This window comes from Gracilinanus agilis, chromosome 5 (assembly GCF_016433145.1).
Source record: "Gracilinanus agilis isolate LMUSP501 chromosome 5, AgileGrace, whole genome shotgun sequence".
Classification (NCBI taxonomy): domain Eukaryota; kingdom Metazoa; phylum Chordata; class Mammalia; order Didelphimorphia; family Didelphidae; genus Gracilinanus; species Gracilinanus agilis.
Window position 1 is genome coordinate 277478807 of NC_058134.1, and position 22332 is coordinate 277501138.

Consider the following 22332-nt stretch of genomic DNA (forward strand, 5'->3'; position numbering starts at 1 on the left):
TAATAGTGAATACTTAATAGTGAATAGAGTTCACTACAGAGAATTATACATAGCATTTCTCCACATAGGAATACAGATAATTAGATCTTACTGAGGCCCTTAAAAAGGCAAATTTAAAAAATTATGAGTTTTCTTTCTTTCCCCTCTGTTTCTTATTTACCTTTTCATGTTTCTCTCAATTTTTGTGGTTGGATATCAAACTTTCCATTTAACCCTGGTCTTTTCTGTGGAAATACTTGGAAATCTTCAATTTTGTTGAATGCCCATACTTTCCCCTGGAAGTATATAGTCAATTTTGATGGGTAGTTGATCAGTGTTTGCGGGCCCAGCTCTCTTGCCTTTCTGAATATCATATTCCAAGCTTTGCGTTCTTTTAGTGTGGAGGCTGCGAGTTCCTGTGTCATCCTGATTGGTGCTCCTTGGTATTTGAATTGTCTCTTTCTGGCTTCTTGTAAGATTTTTTTCTTTTACTTGGAAACTCTTGAATTTGGCAATTATATTCCTGGGCGTTTTCTTATCTGGATCGTATGTCGAGGGTTATCAGTGGATCCTTTCAATGTCTATATTGCCCTCTTGTTGTAGAACTTCAGGGCAATTTTGCTGAATAATTTCTTTTAGTACGGAGTCAAAATTTCTATTAATTTCACCCTTTTCAGGGAGACCAATGATTCTCAAATTATCTCTTCTAGACCGGTTTACTTGGTCTGTCACATTCTCATAGAGATATTTCATGTTTCCTTCTATTTTTTTCAGTCTTTTGGCTTTGTTTTATTTGTTCTTGTTGTCTTGAGAGATCATTAGCTTCTAATTGTTCAGTTCTAGCCTTTAAGGACTGGTTTTCGGCTATAATCTTTTGGTTTTAGGCTATGATCTTTTCGTTTTCGGCTATAATCTTTTGGTTTTCGGCTATAATCTTTTGGTTTTCCTTTTTAATCTGGTCATTTCTGGTCTTCAGTTGACTTGCCTCACTTTCCAATTGTGAAATTCAGCCTTTTAAACTGTTATTTTCTTGCCAGATCTCTTCCATCTTTCTCATCATCTCAGATCTGAACTCTTCAAGACCTTGTGACCCGTTTTCATTGTTTTGGAAAGGTTTGGATTGTTTGTTCTCCTCAGTTGTTTCCTCTGTTGTCTGGATTTTTTCTGTGTAACAGTTGTCAAGTGTGAAAGTTTTTTTCTTCTTCATCTTTCTCTTCTGGTTTTCCTGATGCCTTGCCGTATTACCTGAGTTCCCTCTCAGCTTTATGCTCATGTCTAGGATCTGTTTGTGGCTCTTTAGAGATTTCTGAAGTCTCAGGTATAGTTGTTTTGGAACAAGCCTCCTGGTGGTCTTCTTGCGTGTTCTTTTGCCTGAAGCTCCTTTAACAGTCTCAGGGAGCTGCTTCCACAGTCAAGCACCTCTCTGCACTGGGTTCCCACTCAAGGTCTGCTCCTGCACTCAGGATCAGCCCCTTTGTCCATGCCCCAGTCCTTGCTTTAATCCGTGCCTCAGCCAGCACCTGTGTCAGCCCCTTCGCCTTGGCCTGGGCTCAGGGTCTGTGCTCAGGGTCTGTGCTCAGAGTCCGCGAGTTCCTCAGACTCCTGGTGGGTCCCAAGTCTTGCTGCTCCCAGGAACGAGCCCTGGTGAGCTGACAATGACCCAATGGGTGCCCCAAACCTGCTCCGACTCCTGTGCGCTGGCTTTGGCATGGTAGGTGGTGTGGGGTGGGGAAGGGGGTTGCTCCACTCGTGTTTTCGTGGGAGCTGTTTCACCCCTTTATAGCATGGAAATGCCCCGTTTCCACGTACCTCCGATGCTGCGCCCTGTTGTGGGGTCCCTTCTTTCCTCTGGATTTGTTTTTATGTCTTCTTGAGGAGTCCTATATGCGTGGGTTAGGAGAAGTCAAGCAGCTGCTTTTTACTCTGCCGCCATCTTAACCCGGAACTCTCTGTAGATACAGTTTTGATAATCTTTATCTCTTTTTTTTTGGATCCATTTTCTCTTGCTCCCACCTACCTCTCTCACCTCTCCAAAACTACAGGTAATATGTTATAAGTGTACTACCATGTAATATATATTTCCAAGTTCAAGTTAATCATGTTGTAAAAGAAGACATATCACTTTTGCTAGGGAAAAATTTGTGAAGGAAATAGAGTGAAGAATAGTATGCTTCAATCTGCATTCACACTCCATGAGTTCATCCCATAGAAGCAGATAGCCTTTATCATCATGAGTCACTTGGAATTGTTCTGGATCCTTGCATTACTGATAACAGTTAAGTTATTCACAGTTGATCATCACACATTATTGTTGTTAATATATGCAATGTTCTCCTGGTTCTTCTCACTTTACTTTGTCTCACTTCATATAAGTCTTTCTAGGTTTTAAGGTAATTATCTTTCTCTGTTGTTTCTTATGGCACAATAGTATTCCATTACAAACATATACCACGACTTGTTCATCCATCCTCCAATTGATTGATATTTCTTCAATTTCCATTTCTTTGTCACCACAAAAAGAACTGGTATAAATATTTTTGTATAGATAAGTTTTCCCCCATCTTTAATATCTTTGGTATTTGGGTATGATAGTAGTATTTCTGTATCTAAGGGCATGCGCATCATTTTATGGGTCTTGGGAATGGTTTCAAACTGATCTCCAGAATGGTTGTATGGATTCACAGTTCCACCAACAGTGTATTAGTGTCCCAATTTTCCTACATTTTATCTAGCATTTACCATTTTCCTTTTTTGTCATATTAACCAGTTTTATAGGTATGAGGTATGAGGTTTTATTGGTATAGTTTTATAGGTAACTCAGAGTTGTTTTAATATGCAATTCTCTAACTAATAGTGATTGGAGCATTTTTTCATATGGCTAAACAAAGCTTTAATTTCTTTACCGAAGAACTTCCTGTTAAGTAAATTCATCTTATTTGAGGAAAATATCAAGAACTTTTCAATTTAAATTCTTTACATTGCCTTGGGCCCTTAGATATTAAATAACTTGGAGAGAGAGGGAGGAGGGAGGGAGAGAGAGAGGAGAGACAGACAGACAGACATAGACAGAGACACAAACTCAGAGAGACAGAGACCAAGAGACAGAGAAAGAGACAGAGACAGATGCAAGACAGACAAAGAGAAGAAGAAAGAGAGGTGAAGAGGGAGAGAGAGGAGAGAAACAGGAATAGAGAAAAAGAGAGGGGGAGGGAGGAGAAAGAGAAAGAGAGGGGGAGGGAGGAGGGAGAAGGTGGGAGGGAGCGAGAGGGGATAGAGAAAGAGAGGTAGGGAAGGAGGGAGGAAGGGTGAAAGAGAGAGAGATAGAAAGATAGAGAGAGAAGGATGGATGGAGGGAGCAAGAGGGGATAGAGAAAGAAGGAGGGAAGGAGGGATGAAGGGTAAGAGAGAGAGGTAGAGAGACAGACAGAGAGAGAGAGATTGGACTCAGGTTTTCCTCACTATAAAGCTCTCACATTATTCCTCCATTTAATAAACTCTTTTCAAATATAATATCCTATGTTTGGCTTTTAAGTCTCTTTACTGTAGTCCCTTCCTACAATTCCAGTCTTCTTACAAATTACTCCTCTCTACGTACTGTAAGTGTCAGTAACACTGACCTTGCTGTTCCTCACTCACTACAAGTCCATCTTCATATTCCAAGCATTTTCATTGATTATCTCCCACGCATAGATTTCTCTTCCCTCCTCATTTTTGTCTCCTGGATTTTCCTCATTTCTTTGAAGTCTCAACTAAAAACCCTCCCTCAGCTAGAAGCCTTTCCCCATGCCCTTTTCTGAGGCTCCCTTAACTTTATCCTATGTTTCCACTCCCTCCATTAAAACTAGTGCTCTTAGAACACAGGGATGATTTCTGCCTTTTGGTTAACAATGTCTGAAGCATAGTAAGCACTTAAAAATTACTTTCTGGCTCGACAGTTTCTTCCTTATACTTTGTTGCCCAATTGTTACATGTATGTGTGTGTGTGTATATATATATATATATATATATGTATATATGCATGTGTTTATAGGTGCACAAATATACATACACATATGTGTATCAAATTGGCAACAAAGTATAGATGCTGCATAATATAGTCAGTATATTATATATATATATCAATTACACACATAAATATAGCTATATAAAATTCAATTTCATCTGTTCGGTATAATGTGAAATATAGCAGCAGTGCTACTTTGGAGTCTAAGTTTTCTTGACATAAAGTAACTTCTTGAAATCTCTGGTTAATCTTGCTTTTTGTTTAAACTCTAGCTTTAAAAGGAAATTCAGGTGTCTGAAGATGATAATGAAACAGTAACCAAAATGCTAAGATCTCTTCTGCTGAATTAGAAAGGATGGAATTGGGTGAGATACTCAACATAAGTGGAAGGTTCTCTGCATAGTTCCCGGGAGCATTGGATTCTCCTCTATAATTGTAGTTGTTAGACTTATCTCATTCTAACTAGCTTCCAGTGGAAGGACTGTGATAGAATCAAAGAGTTATTAAGAATCTTTACAGGCTGTCAAGTTCTACATACTTACTGCTGACAGGCCCACTTTTAAACTATCTCAGTCAATTGGGATCCTTTCCTGATTGTGAATCCACCAAAGAAGCAATTTCCAGGACTTCTCTCACTATGTGGCCCATTCTGGTGTTTCAGATTCCCCACTCCTCCAGAATAAAAATTATATATAAAAGGAAAAACAATAGTACATCTATCCACAGGCTAAGACACAGCATCCCTAATTCGATGAATCAGTTAGCAGAAAAGGTTCATCTCTAATCCTTCTGTGTGCTCGCTCTGCCTACCTTCCATCATGGCTGCACAATGAGACCCACAAACTTGTGCCTGGGATCCCCTCATGCCCTTCTTCTGCTATTTGTGGTTCAGTTTCTTTTTTTTAATTTTTATTTATTTGTGTGTGTGTTTCAGTTTCTGACACCACATTCCCCCTGACTCTCCTCTCCCTAGCGCCATAATATGACTCCATTCTGCTAGTCTTTCCCTAGCTGCTTGCCCACTACAGCTGACTTTGACGAGGTGGACCTAGAAGAAAGCTTGGCACACTCGCCTGCTATGGGTATGAGAACAGTCCAGAGGAGCAGGAGTCAGCCAGAGAACTTAAGAACAAAAGAGGCTGAGGCAGTGTGTGGATTTTCATCAAGCCTAAAGGAAAATGCAATAATATCTCTCTGGGACCAATTTCAATGTCTCATTCTTGTGGGGAGAGGCCCTTAGAAGTCATTTAAGGTAGGTACTGAGGCAAACGAAAATTTAATTCCTTAGCATAGGAGGAGGCTAAGATAGCTTCAAAATCCAGTCTTCGTGAAATCCAACACCCTAGGAAGAGACTGCAGAGAGTGAGTAATAGGGAAATAGAAGAAGAAAAAAATACTTAAATTTCCTAAGATCTCAGGAAAAAAAGTTGAACAGCTTCATTTTAGAAAAACATAGAAAGACATACAGGATATTATGAAGAGAGCAATGAACAGAAGCAAGAAACTAGTATACACAACAATAGAAACTGTTTGAAGAATGACTCATGAGGGCAGGTAGGAAGTCCTGGATTCAAAATTGGCCACAGACATTTCCTAGTTGTGTGACTCTGGGCAAGTCTCTTAACCTTTTCTTGTTGCCTGTCTCTTATCCCTCTTCTGCCTTAAAACCAATGCATAGTATTGATTCTATAATGGAATATAAGGGTTTAAAAAGGAGAATATCTTGCATATGTCCACCTCCAGAGAAAGAGCTGATATATAGAAATAGCAAGATAAAGTTTTATTTCTACATAGATCATATTTTTTTCAATTGATGCCATCTCTAATGGGGATATGGGAGGGATGGAGGGAGCTGAGTATCTTAATAATTTAAATGTTGCAAACAAATTATTTAATTAACTTTTTATTTTAAAGGAGGGAGGGAAAATATAGTCTGTGGGTGGGTTTTGTTGTAAGCCTATATCAGGTCCTTGGGTCTGCCTGTGTAGCTTCATTGCCAGCAACATGGGAGATGGAATGAGGATATTAAGTAAGCTCAGGATCCATGAACTTTGTTTCTTAGTTAAGTTTCTTTGGGATTCTGATTGTGCTAGACCATGCAGTCACCTAAACTTGCTTTATCTTTCCTGTATACATTCGGTTTTGAAGAAATTTGATAGGTAATGGGGATCAGAGAAAATATCTAGCTCTATCTGTGCTCATGTGACCCAAATTCAGACGTATTTTTGATAAAAAATGAATGGTAACACATTTCCCTCAGTTTATAAGAATACTATAGAAGATGCAAGATAGGTGTACAGTTAGAAAGACGGGTTCCTAGCAGGGAAGTCCAATATCAACACAGCCAAAGACATCCTCTCATGCATGGACTATAGAAGTAAAGCAAAGACATAATATTCCATGCAGTCAAGACTCTGACACCATAGGAAATCTATTGCCAATGGGTACCATGGTGCAAAATTATTCCTACCATTTTTCTTTTATATTTCCCTTGATATTCTAGATTTTTTTCTTCCTTCAAATGCATTTTGTTATTACTCTATGATTTTCTGTATAGTATTCCACTAATTGTTTGATTAACACTAAAATGCCATCATTGGTAGCAATGTTGCTTTTATTATACAATATATACACCATCTAGTCCTCTGCACTGAGTATTATCTCCAATTACTTAGTTTATTCTTTATTTTAAAGGAATGCTTTATAATTGTATCTATAAAGGAATTGAATGCGATGTTTTCATGTATAAGTATCCTAGAAAACAATGATAACATTTCTAGTCAGGCACTATTTTAAAGAGTTTAAAATTATTTCTTCATTTGATCTTCACAACAATCCTCTGAGGTAGGCACCATTATTCCTATTTCACAGATGATCAAACTGAGACTAATAGTGATAAATTAACTTTTTAAAGTTAATCACACACATATTAACTAGCACACAACTAGTAAGCATCTAAGATCAGATTTGAACTTAGTTCTTGACTCTAAGTCCTGTGCTCTATAAAATTCTAATCATCATTTATATTTCATTATATATTATATATTATATATTTCATTATATATTATATATTTCATTATGTAAACTTTTACATACGTAAAGCTCTTTTAATTCCTCCATCAGTGCTCCAGGCTTTTTTGGAAAAATGTTCTCATGACCATCATACCCTGATAACATATGACTATAAGACATTATCAATTATCCCTAGATTATTTGGAAATTTGGTTATCATATTGCTCTCTATCCTATTATTTAGCTGAGCAGGAATAGAAAAGAAGTCAGCCATATTTTGATAAGTGGGATAGGAAAGGGACAAATCCAGAGAATGAGGAGAGGGCAAGCAGGCTCAATTCTGCTAAAATCGTAATAGATGTTTACCTTGGGTTTCCTCAAATCTTGGAGGGTGCCAGCTTCCCAAACTTTGGGGAATGATCCCCTTCACTATCTGTAAACACTATACATATTCTTGATCTTTCTCATACCCAAACTTATTAATATCCACTATCATTCACACTAAGTTTTACATAAGTGACTTTTACTAATACCTCACATAAGAATGAACAACATTTTAACAGAAATCAAAATCTTTCATTAAAAAAAAGATTAATTCCCAATGCACTACTGAGTTGTGGAAGGTGATGAGCTATCAATGTCTTCTTAATATATCCAAAATAAGAACATAAGATCATTTGTGTATTCTCAAACTACATTTTGGTAGTTTTAATAATCATTTTCTGACATCTTGTGATTCATGTTCTCTACCTCTCTTCTCCTCCCTGCCCCGATAACATGCTATATGACACAAGTTATACATGTGTTATCATCCAATACATATTTCTATGTTCATGATATTGTGAAAGAAGATACAAATTGCTTACACTAGAGAAAAATTCATCATGAATATAAAATGAAGAAGAGTAGGCTTTAATCTGAATTCAGACTCTATCAGTTCCTTCTATTGTGGTGGATGTGTGTATTCTCCCTAAGAATAAACTTGTTTCTCAAAATAGCTGTTTCCTGAGATGACAGAGTATAGGATTCTGGGAAAAAGAAGGAAGTATATGGATCTTGGTTGTTAAAGGAAGAGATACTAGGGAAAGTGGATTAAAAACTGAATGGAGGGGAGAAAGGGACAGTTAGGAAGTCAAGATTCACTGACCATACAATCTACCCAGAACTAGCCATAGAGCAATGTACAAAATGAGCAGTGTTCTAATATGTAGAGAAATGTTTTATATTACCTCCACAAATACTTATTTGGGAGTTTTAATTAAAAAGAGAACATTTAGGGGACATAAATTACAAGTCTTGCAGAGTTCACTTTTCTTACTGTTAATTCAGTTTCTTCTACAAAGTCCCACTCTGCATTTTAGTTTGTTTGTTAAAGATTTTTATCCCCCTGAGAAGGCGATTACAAAAGCTCAACAAATCATCAGTACAGTCAGATTATGCATTTGACTTTAATTGAAATCTAATTACAGCCTTAGTGTAGCATAAAAGGAATATTTAAATAGTTGTACTATATCATAATAAAAAAAGTTGAATGGCTTGAAATGATTATTTCCCACCCAACCACCCGCTTGTCTCAAGCTAAATGGAAATAACTATTGGGTAAATAGCAGTTTTTTGTTAATTGTAAAAATAAACCAGCCTTTCTGAATAGAAATCATGAACTAATCAAGATGCTTTAATGGATCAAGCTAAGGATACATATATGTTTCATTGAGGTATTACTGATTTTAAAATACTTTTTTTCAGGTACTTCAGCATTATTTTGAAGGCAGGACTTGATAGGGTGAAAATTCAAATTTCATTTCAACAAAATTTATTTAGTATGGAGATAATAAAGTCCATTTGTCAGGAAAGGAGAATTAGAAATTAATGGATATTGTCTTTTTCTAATATTGATGTTATATCTGATTCTTCTTGTATCTAATTGTAAGAAATAGATGCATTTATAGAAGCATAGTTTATTATCAATTGCATCTTGGTGAATACTTTATGAATGAATGTAAATAAATACATTATGAAGATTAAATTATTTTATAAGGGAGTATGTGAAGGAGTAACTAGAGAAATCAAGCAAAAACATTGAATGATAGAAAAAACATTTTAAATGGTTACTCTGTGCCAAGCACCATGATAAGTACCAGTGATATAAACACAGGTAAGCAAGACAGTAATTGTCCCCAAGGAATTTAATAAAGCAAGACAAATCCAAGCTCTGATACTATTTAGTGTTACCTAAAAAAATTCCTTTCACTTCTCATGGCTTCAGTTCCCATATAAAATGAGGAACTCAGACAGTATGATGTCTACATTGAGGTGTGATGGTAAATGTCTGACCATCAGCTCTCTGGAAAAAATGTGTAGGAGATATTCTTTTAATTTTATTCTGCATTATTATCATTTGTAACATCACTTTCTTGAGTCTAGCCTATCAAAAAACAATGAATCAAGCTTTGTTTTGTAGCATTCACAACTCAATCTATCTAGGAGGCATAACAAATCATGAGATGTTCTTCATGATCTTCTCTGGTGTTGAGGACTTTGAAGAGAATGTTGGTCGGTTACATGTTTTCCCAATTGATATGGGTCCTGGAGATCCCTCTTTCCAGTTAGACCAAATGTAAGCTCATCCTTCCCTCTGAAATAAACTAACTGTTTTCAGTTTAATTTGCAGCACAAAACTCTTTTTAGCATTTCCTGTCTTTGCACTGTATAAAAAGCCTTCTCTGGCTGTCAGTGGGATTCCTGACCAGAGAGTGGTTTGTGACCTCCCTTTATTGATCATAAGTAGCCATGCTAATAAACTGATCATGCTCCGAATTTTGTGATTCAGTGTTGCTTCATCTCAGACTTTTAGTGCAACATGTCAAAGGAAAGGACAGGGTAGGCATGAAAGTTGTCATCAAGGTTTTGAAAGACTATCATGTGAAGGAAGAATTAGGTCTGTAATGATGGACATTAGAACTAGGTAGAACTAGCAGCATTTAGTGGAAGTTTAAAAGAGGGCCATTTAGGTATCTAAAGAGGGATGGAGAGGAAAAAGCACCTATTAAATTCCTCCTCTGTGCAAGGCATTGTGCTAAGCACTTTATACATATCTCATTATCTCAAATAATTTTATTTTATATTCACAATAACCCTGGGAAGTAGACACTATTATTATCCTCATTTTATAATTGAGGAAACTGAGGCAGAAATGAAGTGACTTGTCCAAGATTACATAGCTAGTAAATATATTGGCGTGGTTTTGAACTCACATCTTCCTGATGCCTAGCCTATTGCTCTATCCTTTGTGCTTCCTGCCTGCCAAAATATAAGGAGCAATTTCTGAACAATTATAAAAATTCAAAGTAGGAAAGCTTGCCTCAAGGGACAAGGGGGTTCCTCCTCATTTAATGTCTTCTAGCAAAAGTTGGATGATAATTTATGAAATATGTTCTAAAGAATATTCTTGTACAGATATGGGTTAGACTAGAAGGCTACTGACATCCATTGCATTTCTGAAATTCTGTTTTTTTTTAATCTCTAAAAACATTTGCACATCAAAAATTACTCTTATAGATTTGATGCTAATCCTCTGGGAGATATTGCCCTTAGCAGAATTACTCTAGATGGCTGCCTTGTTATTTTCCTATAAGAATAACTGAAAGTGAAATAGAGGTCCTAGGTTTCCTTTGCTTGCATGAAACAGATGAGGTCATTGTCTGGTCTGAGAAGGGTCATGCTGTTTTAAAGAATATCAATCCTGCACACAGGGTTTTTTCCTTTTATGTAATCAGTTCTTAAAATGCTGATAAACCTTTTATTGATTCATTTCATTATTGAATCAATGAACACATAACCAGGTAGTAATATGAGGAAAGCAAGGAGTAATGCAAGTAGGTGAGAGCTGTAAACAAGATCTAATTAAATAAAGGAACCAATTTAAAATTAAAATTTAAATTTAAAATCCTAGACTATGAGAAAAAATACAGTAACAACAATAATGTATGATAATCAATTGTGAATGATTTCACTATTATTAGCAAGGTTCCAGGACAACTCCAAGTGACTCATTACCAAAAAAGGATATCCAACGCCATAGAAGGGACACACTGATTTCGAGTGCAAATTGAAATGCACCAATTACATATTACCTGCCTTCTTGGGGAGGGGTGACAGAGAGAGAGAGAGAGAGAGAGAGAGAGAGAGAGAGAGAGAGAGAGACAAAGAGAGACAGAGAGGCAGAGACAGAGACAGAGACAGAGACAGAGGTCATGGGCTACAAAATATGATAACACAAATATTGAACAATTGTGCTGACATATAATTTGGAAAAAAGATAAAAACTTATTTTTTAATTTTAAAAATTAAAAATTTTAAATTTGTAAAATTTGTAACAAAATTAAAAAATATATTTAAAAAATTCTAGATTGGGGGCAGCTGGGTAGCTCAGTGAATTGAGAGCCAGGCCTAGAGACAGGAGGTCCTAGGTTCAAATCTGGCCTCAGACACTTCCCAGCTGTGTGACCCTGGGCAAGTCACTTGACCCCCATTGCCTACCCTTACCACTCTTCTGCCTTGGAGCCAATACACAGTATTGACTCCAAGACAGAAGGTAAGGGTTTAAAAAATTATAGATTATTTAGGTAAGCAGTATCTCCTATAAATGGTAGCATTAAAGGGAAAGAGGCAAGCAGCAATCTGAGAGTCAGAGAGAGCTTCAGAGTTATCCCAGATGCAGTCTAGAGCCAAGTGATGTGCATAGTAGATGGGATAAAGGTTTGACTGACAGCAAATGGTCTTTTCTACTACTGAATAGGGTCAGATATTTTATACTGCTTTCCTTGCTACCAAGATAAGATGATACAAGATAATTAAGAACAATGAGGATATCAGAAAAAGCTTTCTATAGGGGTTGATTTCTAAAGTAAGTCCTAAATGAAGTTAATGTATATGAAAGACAATGGTGGGGAAAGAGGACAATCCCACGAATGGGAAATAGACTATGAAAAAAGACAAATTTGGGAAACTGCATGTGTGCTGATTTGTCTAAAATTAGAAAATTAGAAACACAGAAAAAGAAATAATGTTAAATGTGTCTAAAAGATAGCTTGGATGCAGATTATATAGGACTTTGAATACCAAATAATAGCATTCATAATTTTGTTCAAAAAGCAAAAGTTATCCTCTGAAGATTCGTGAGCAGGAGAGTGACATAGTCTAAACTATGCTTTGAGATTGTTTTTTTGGCAGTTGTATTATTGGTGAATTTGGAAGAAGCTACTATAGTAGTAAAAACCAACGCTAATGAGGTTCTGAACTAAGGTAATAGACTAAAGTGGAGGATATGTGAATGGAGATTAGAAGAATATGAGAAATTTTTGGATGACCAATATCTCATATAATTAAGTGTTTTATTGCCCATACTGTTATTTACATCTTTTGGGAACATGTAAGTTATTCTTCATGGAACGAGCTAGACCAAAAAAGATCACAATAGTCTATTGTTAAAATTTTAGTGCAATCTCCAAAAATCAGGACATGACTTGTTTTTGTTAATTTTCTAGATTTAAGAAAGTGACAAAGAAAAATGACAAATTCACATTAAACTTAAATGTATTCTGAGTAGATTTTTTATTTCTCTGAAAATCTGATTGTTAAATATTTAACAAGATAGCCATTTTTATATCTTCTGATTAACATATGCTGATAATATACGTATGGATGTGATTTGGTTATGCATGTTGTATATCAATTCAGTGGTTATTGAAGTGATGATTCTGATTTGAATTGTCAAGCATTTTGGAGTTTTTTTTATTTTTTGAGAAGAATGAAAAACTATTATTCTTAATATCAATCTGCTTTTCCTTAACTGTCATAGCCAGTAAGAATATGAAAGGGGATTTCATAGCCCTAGGAATCATTCTGCATTGTCGGATGTTTCATAGATTTCTTTCTGTGCCTGAATTTATTACCAACATATTATTGGTGAGCATCAATCCCAGCATTGTTACTTGTGTGACTTTCGAAAAGACACAATATTTAGGACCTCAGTTTTCTTCTATTAAAAAAAGTTCAGGTTGGACAAGGTACACAGCTAAATTTCATAAAACAATTATACAAAGTTTGTGTTTCAAAAATGTAAGATCATCTTAAAGTTTGATAAAATATGCAAATAGTACTTTTCAAAAGAATTATCATCAACATGATATTATGGACATTTGATTTATGGACAATATGAATTATGGACAGTTATTGTGTTCAGACGTGATGCAGTGATAATAAAAAGGATTGTTTCTATAACTAAATGCAAGCTAACAACTAAACTTTTAAGGTAAAATAAGCTCTACAATATTATGGAAACTCAAGTGAAATTTCTGAATTTTTCTTGGAAGTTGTAAAATTGGAATAGATTATCAAGGGAAGAGCTTAAAGGAAGGATAAGATTTAAACAAATAGAAAGCTAAGAAAATGCATCAAGTATATTAATTAACCAATTTGGTAAAGCACTTGGCAACTCTTTTAGTTCATCCCTTCTTTTCTCTGTTCTTCCCTTTTTCTTCTCTCCCTCCCTCCCTTCCTTCCTTCCCATTCCTCTGGTTTCAAAAGGAATTCTAACCATTAGAAAAGATGAGGCATCAGAGGAGATATAGATGGACAAATAATTTTATTTCTTTAGAAAATTTAACTATGCAGATTCTCTATGTGATTATCTACAAATGTTGGCTGTTTCATAATGCTGAATATGTGTTCCTTTTTAATCACTGTCCAGAGAATGAAAGTATATTTCACATTCCAGATTTTACTAGATGAAACTGTGTGTTTGCATATGTTTGCTTATTTAACATTTGTCCTTTATTTCAGGCTTTGTTCAAGTTAGAATGAAGGATGAAATGAGTATCTAGTAGAATTATAAAGGACTAATAGTATGAACCAAAGTGTTTTTTTAAATAAAGTTTAAATCAAATCTAGGCTTAGAAAAAATTAATGCAGTTTGCTTAACCTTGGTCTTTTAAAAAAATTCTCAAGCATGAGAGAGCCTATTCTTTGCGATGCATTCCAGTACCAACTCACAGAGCAAATAGGGCACTGTAAAACTTTAACAAACCATTAGGAAGATAATTAGTAGCTTGTTAAAACACAGTGCAATAAAGATCCAATTTGGTATACAGCTTTTGCTCTATAAAATGGTACTTAAACCACCTTAAATGCCCTTATTCATATGCTAAGATATTTAGTACTATGCTAATAAATTCAGCAACTGGAATTAATAAATATTTCTAGGTTTACTAAGAAATTCTCAACTCACAGAAATGCTTCACAAACATTTCTTGGAATATAAAGGACTGTAAAATTATCTATAAAATTCTACTTTTTCCTGGCTTGGTTGGTTTCTATCTTTTATTAGAAACTCTGAGAGATAAACTATTTTGATTTCTTCAGAAATGATACATCGATTTTCATAACTCTTAAATTACATTATATACACACGCACATAATTCTAGAGCTATGAAACATATATATGCATTGATGTGCACATGCACAATTTATTTTTTTTTCTTGTTTGTTCAGAGATATGATTTAATCCATACTATAAGGAGCTACTTTCCAGGAAACTCTACCAGTGCTGATTAACAGCTATTCTGAAACTTAGAAAGTTGCCAGAGACATTAAGAAGTTGAATAACATGTCCAGAGTAATATAACCAATATGTGTCAGGTGTAAGACTTGAAGTGACGTCTTCTCTGTACTAGACTGAATTACTACTCATCTAAGTTATTGTTCTTGTTTGTTTCTGCCTAGAACCATAGAGTGTTCAATGTAAATTCTGAATTTTCAATGTAAATTTAAAACTCCCTTGAAGATCAGACAATCAGTTCAATGATCTTAAGTTGAAAAAGAATGTAGATTAGATTTAAGGTTGTTAGTAATTAGTAAACTAGTAATTAGTAAAAAAATCTAATGTTGACAATATCATAGATTGAGTTAGAAATAAGAATTCATTATATCTAATTTTAATTGTATCTAATAGTATATAAACTTTCATTTCTAATAGAAGAGGAAACTGATACCTAAAGGAGTTAAGTGACTTAACCAAAATTGTACAGATAATCGAGTCTCACAGTTGGGATTTAAATTTTATAAAACAACATTTTTTCCAATAAGCTATGCTGCCCTTGGCCAAATAACTGGCATTTAAGTTGTTTTCATTTGGCCACAAGATAGGAAACAACATCCTTCACTATACACATATACACATACACACACAAACACATTGCACACTCAATAAACTCCAGTGTAGTGACTCCAGTTACCTCTAAGGTAAATGTAAAATGTTATTTGGCATTAAAAGTCTTTCACAAACTGCCCCTTCCTTTTTCCTCTCTATTTTCTTACTTGGTGATCTCATAAGCTCCCATTGGAGTAGTTATTTCATGGTGGAATCTCTGGGTTGAAGGGGGGTGAATATTGACTGACATTATCTCAGTCCAACAGTATATGCTAGCTGCTAGCTATGTGTGTGTGTATAAACACACACATATGTATATATATATATACTTTTATTTTTCCCCAATTATATGTAAAAAGAGTTTACAATATTTTTACAACAATTTTGTGTCCTCTCTTCCCCCAACTCTTTGCTGAGATGGTAAGCAATCTCATATAGATTTTACAACTGCAATCACGTTAAAACATTTTTCCTTATTAATCCTTTGGTGAAAGGAAACTCAAACAACAAAAATGTTATGAAAAAAGTGAAAAAATTACTTTAATCTGAATTCAGACTCTAACATCCTTTTTTTCTGGAAGCAGATGGCATGTTTTATCAAGAATCCTTTGGAAATGTTTCAGATCATTGTATTGCTTAGAATAGCTAAGTTATTCACAGTTGTTCATCATACAGTATTGCTCTATGTATAGTGATATCCAGGTTCTGCTTACCTCACTCTGCATCAGTTTTTATTAGTCTTTCCAGGATTTCCTGAGCTTCTCCATTTCTTTCAGCACTATAGTATTCCATCACATTAATATACTATAACTTGTTCAGGCATCCCTCAATTGATGGGCATCCCCTAACTTTCCAATTCTTTGCCCCCACAAAAAGAACTGCTTTAAATATTTTTGCACATCTAGGCCCTTACCCCACCTTTTTTTCCAACTCTTTGTATACAAACCTAGTAATGGTTTTGTTTTGTCAAAGGGTATCTATTATTTTATAGATCCTTAGGCATAGGTCTTAATTGTTCTTGAGAATGGTTGAATCAGTTCACAACACCCCCAATAGTGCATTAGTGTCTCAATTTTCCCACATTCCCTCTAAGTACTGTCATTTTCCGTTTCTGTTTTTATAGTTAAACTGATAGATTTGGGGTGGTACCTTAGAGTTGCTTTAATTTGCATTTCTATAATTAATAGCAATTTACAGCACTTTTCAGATGACTATAGAAAACTTTAATTACTTAATCTGAGAACTGCCTCTTTATTCTCAAAAGTGTTCATATTCTGACCACTACATCCCCCAATTTACCTTCTTTTCTATTAGTCCTTCCCCCTTCACTTTTCCCCTTTCCCTCCTACTTTCCTATAAGGTAAGATAGATTTTTACACCCTGTTTATTGTGTATATTATTCCTTATTTGAGCCAACTCTGCTGAGAGTAAGGCTCAAGTGCTCCCCTCTCTCAATTCTCCCTTTCCCCACCCCACTGTAAAAGGTCTTTCATGTCTCTTTTATGTGAGATAATTTACCCCATTCTATTTTCCCCTTTCCTCTTCTCCCAATGCATGCCTCTTTCTCACCTTTAATTTTTCAGATATCATCATGTCATATTCACTTCATACCTTTGCCTATGTCTATGTATATATATATTCCTTCTAACTGCCTCTTTAATAATAGACGTTAGGAATTACTAAAACCATCATCTCATGGAGTAATATAAACAGTTTAACCTTATTGAGTATCTTTTGATTTCTCTTTTTCTGTTCATTTTAGTATTTATTTGAGAGTCACATTTTTCTATTCAGCTCTGGTCTTTTCATCAGGAATGTTTAAAAGTCCTCTATTTTACAGAATACCCATCTTTCCTCTGAATGATTATGCTCAGGTTTGATGGGTAAGATATTTTTGGTTGAAGATCTAACTCTTTGCCCTCTGGAATATCATATTCATAGCCATCAGCTCCTAGTAGAAGCTGCCAAATTTTGTGTTATTCCAACTATGGCTCAATATATGAATTGTTCCTTTTTTGCCTCATTGCTATATTTTCTTTTTGACCTAGGAATTCTGAAATTTGGCTATAATATTCCTTGGAATTACTCTTTTGGGATCACTTTCAGGAGCTGATCAGTTACATAATTTTCCTAGGGATTGTATAACTGTCAAAAAAATCCAAAACTTAATGAACTGTTTGAAGAAGACACCATGAAAATACCTAAAGAAATACCTCCACAGCATCAGGAGATCCAGCATGAACTTTGGAGCATGATTGATTGAACTGTGGGTATTGAACACATTTACTTGGAATGTAAACTTGTTTGCCACAGGGGATTGCCCCCTAATTGGCTTATTGTCAATGTGCCTAGAAAACATTGGTTTGCTCTCTATATATCATTTTTTTTATTTTCCTCTTATCTCTAACTATTAATAGTTTCTGTTTATATAAAATGATTCACTGGGGTGACTAATCTCTCAAAGAATCATAGGGGGAATAGTGAAAGGGAATTCTTTGTTCTCTTTGTCTATTCTGAGTTTACACTTGTGAAAAGGGAATTCTTTATTCTCTTTGCCTAGTTGGAGTTGACACTTTGGTTAACATTAACTTAAGTACCCTTGAAGACAGGATTAACACTCCTTTGTCTACTTTTTAAATTGAATCAACAAAAGTTGAACACACTACTTAGTACTAGGTAAGAAGCCAGCCAGATACTTGGAGAGCTCCATCTTTTTTAGACTCATTTAGAAATGTGTGAATTCTTTTAAGCATTCGCACAAGAGTTCACACTCTCAGAAACTTTTCAACCAGGAAAATGTGAACCTTTTTCATGAGAAATTGACCTTCAGAAGGTGAGAAGTTGATCCCACAGACACTGCTCCGAGCCAGTAGTAGACAATTTGGAAACTGTGATGGGGAGGATGTGAGGAGGAGAGGAGACAAGAAGTCACCATAAAAACAAACCTGAACTCCCTCAGAGGAGATGGTCCTTGAGAAGATAGTCTGAAGAGATTGCCTTCTGGATACAGTAATCTGACTGGGAGAGTCTTCCAGGGAGCTTTGCTGAAGACTGTGGCTTGGCAGCTTGGAGCTTGGCTTCAACTTAGATTCTGACTCCTAGACTACTTAGTTGGGTGAGTGAAAGACTGACTCCTTTCCTAGTTTCTGGAGGGACTAGTTTCCATCTTGGAGGAGGCCTCCGTGGTTACTCACCACTGGCCCTACTGGCTAAGGACTAGCATAGGTATTTTCTCTAACTAATCTCTTTCACATTTCTCTACTTTATTGTTTCTCCTGTATTTTGTAAATGCATTTTTGACTTGAGATAAAATTAAATATTGATGACCACATAATTTCATAAAATTATTTTCTAATCATTAATTTTCACATTTACACAGTGTATTCTTCACATTTTTAATTTACTCTCTGGTTCTAAAATATCAGGACAGCTTTATTTGATCATTTCTTGAAAGATTATGTCTGATCTCTTTTTTTATCACAATAAAAGAAATAAATGGAAATAATCTTGTAAATGAATATATAAATATTAATAACATTATTCATCAAAAATCAAAAGAGATACTCAAAAGGTTAAACTTATATAAAGAGACAAAATAAGGCAAAAAAAACCCTGTGACTCAACTATATGTGTGTATTATACAGATTTAAAATCAAAGAAATTAAAACAGAAAATATTAAAAGGTTCATAAAAAAAATTAATTTGCATCAAATATGAAATAACTTGATTGAATATTGTTAATATAATGATTAAAGATCAATTATGTTTAAAATAATTCTAGCTCTTTTGCAAAACTAGAAAACTATGTGTCCAAAGATGATCTATAATTGGCTATTACAGTTTATTTCATGTATGATTTATGCTTAAAGTAGCAAGGAAGTAATTTTAAGTATCATTAATTATATCCAGAGTAGAATAATCTCTCCTTTTTGTGCATGCTATTAGATAATTTTCTTATTCATTATAATATCAGTATATATTTTGATGTTTCTACATTGATTATTAAAATTATACCATATTTCTCATTACCAAAGAATTAAGTATTTAATAAAATACAGAAACATTTCCCAATAATGATTAGTTCATCAAAATGGCTATGCACATTTACTAATGGTTATTAATGCTGGTGTTTAAATAGTTATTAAGATTACTATACTGATTGTTTACATTATGAAAAATAATAAAAAACCCAAACTTAGAATTACTCACATTATCAGCTACGAAAACCTTTGCAGGAAAAATAATCTAAAGCCATCACCATAAATGTTGAATTCTTGAGCCATGACCCCACTATTCAATTAAATTCTCTTTTCCAGAATTCTCTTTAAGTTTCCTTGCAAGATAAAGGTTAAACTCAGTTATCTCAAGTAATTATTTCTTTTAGCCCTTTGTCTCTAGCCTACCTTCAGCAATTACAGTTAAGAGTCTCCCTAGAAATATAGTTATACTTTTAATCCCATCAGGGATTCTTCAAAGAAAACAGTAAAAAATGCCACTTCATAATTCCATTTTATAAAAAAGATACTTTAACTTTATCTAGTCACTAAAGGAAAGTTTACTGAATATGATTGTGATAGTAGCAAATCACTTTACCGCTCCCTCCTAAGATGCAATCCTTATCCCACCTTTCTTTTATTTATGCACTTCTCATTGACCTATTTACTTAGGTTTCCAAAAGTAACATTTCCCAACTCTCTCTCCATCATCCTTTATTAAAAAATTAAAGATGAAAGTAGACTTCACCAAAACTAACAAAACATCAAGAAAAAAAAACCAAACATTGAAATTATCTGTTATGCTCCATGCCCACAATATGCAAAGATTATATATATATTTAAAAAAGAAACCTGCCAACAAGTGAGGGAATCTTCCTTCTTGTATATTTTCTTTGCAAAGAATACTTCAACTTTATAATTTCACAGCATTCAGTTCAAACATTTTGGTTTTGCTATTCATTCTATATGCATTCATGATTCTATTGTTTCCTAGTTCTGGTTATTTTATTTGAATCAGTTCAGATAAATCTTCCCAAGCTGTTCTGTATTTAACAACAATAATATCTAGCATTTCCAAAATTTCTAGAGTTTTATAAGCTTTAAGATTTAGAAACCACATTACATATGTTAGCTAATTTTATCTTTACAACCTTGTATGGTAGGTACTATTATTATCTCCATTTTACAGATGAGTAAACTAAGACACAAATAAGTAATGTGACTTACACACTAATAAATACCTGGTGATTTCTTAAACCTGGATTTGAGTTTAAACTTTCCTAATTGCAAATCAATCCCACTACCTAACCACCTATTTATAGTCACTGTTTCTTATGCTCGTGTCCTTTTATTCTTAATTATAACTTGTTTAGCCATTCCTAAGCAAATGGACATATATCTTGTTTTTGTTTCTTTGCTTCTACAAATAGAATTATATATGTGTAATTCTATTTGCATTTCTAGAGGATAGTAGGATAGTGACCTTCTCCAGGGCCATTTCTGTCTGTAACCCACAAAAAAATGAAAAAAAAATAGTAATAATGACATTTATAAAGGAGCTTACAGTTTGCCAAGATCTTTTAGAAGTTATTTTTAGATAGTTTTTACAAGTTATTTTATCTAACTATATCCAAAATTTATTTTTTAATCTTTTATTTATTTTATCTAAATTTATCTAAAAATAATTTTTAGAAGTTATTTCACTGAATGTCTCACTAACACAGAGAGGTATGTGAATATCACTCTATTCCATTTTATAGATAGGAAAATTGAGACTTAGGAACTTGGAAGATCACAGTTCAGTTATCAAGTGGCTAGGTGACCTAGATTAGACTATTTATTCATTTAGCCCCAGTACTTTAGTTTTTTCATTCTTTACATGGATTTGGTAACATCATCTCTATATAGTATTTCTATCTATACTGGAAATTTCAGCTAATTATACCTCAAAATCTGAACAAGTGGTACAAAGAAATAATATAGATTTATAATATTTGTTTCCTAGTAGGGCTTTTTAAGGGAATGGTCACTAAATACATTTCAATAATTTTAAGTATGCTTGGTTTTGGAACAAATGAAGAACATAAAAAGTCAATTTTCAGAGTGATTGTTAGGAGAGTCATTACAAATCCTAAACCATTCTTTTACTTTGGACATAATAAAAAATGAAAATGATAATAAACTTCTCAAAAAGATCTGGTCATGATTTGAGATTAAAGGTAAGAAAGATGTTCTACCCTCCTAACATATCCGATAACTCAAAAACCTGAGGCAATATACACACTTTAGGGCTAGTAATGCAACTGGATAATATCATGGCTGTGCAAAGGGACTTTTGGTAGTATAGGTAGGTATTGTCTTTTAATGTCCATAAATCACAGGCTTTGAAAGCAAAGCTGAATTACATGACAGAGAATGCATCTGACTTTCAGATCAATGTTAAAATGATATAAGAAAGGAATACATTGTTGTTGCAAGTTACTGAGAAAGAAATGAATTTAGCATCATGCTGTGCAATTCCCTAAACAGTTAAAATCAAAAGCTGAATCATCAATGAACTCATCATTGGATTTCTTTAATAATAATAGCATCACCTATAATCAAGATTCCTTTCTAACAAGCTCACATTAGGAACTTTAAGCCCCATTTTGGGCAAATTGAACAAGCCATTGTAATTTTCTCTGTCTCTCTGTCTCTGTCTCTCTCTATCTCTCTGTCTCTCCTGCTTTCTCTTTCTCTCTCTTCCTCTCCCACACAAAGACACACACTTTGCTTTCAATGGCAAACCATTCTTTTGGATGACAACAATCAAGAGGCTACAAAACAACTACTTTTACTAGAATTTCTATAGGATGAGAAGCAGCAACCAACTTGCAAAGATACAGCATAAATATCCAGCATAGAGTAAGAGTTAGCAATGCAGAAAAAACAAACAAACCAAGACCAGAAATTTGAAGCAAGTCCAAAGACTTGAGACTGGTACTCCCTTCTCTCTTGCTCTCACCAACATCACACTAGTCCTCACCAGGTGCAGGCATTTATTTCTATCATTAAGGTGAGAGTTCCATACCAATGGGTTTTGAGACTTAGGTCAAATATGTACAAGTAATAATAATTATATATATATATATGTA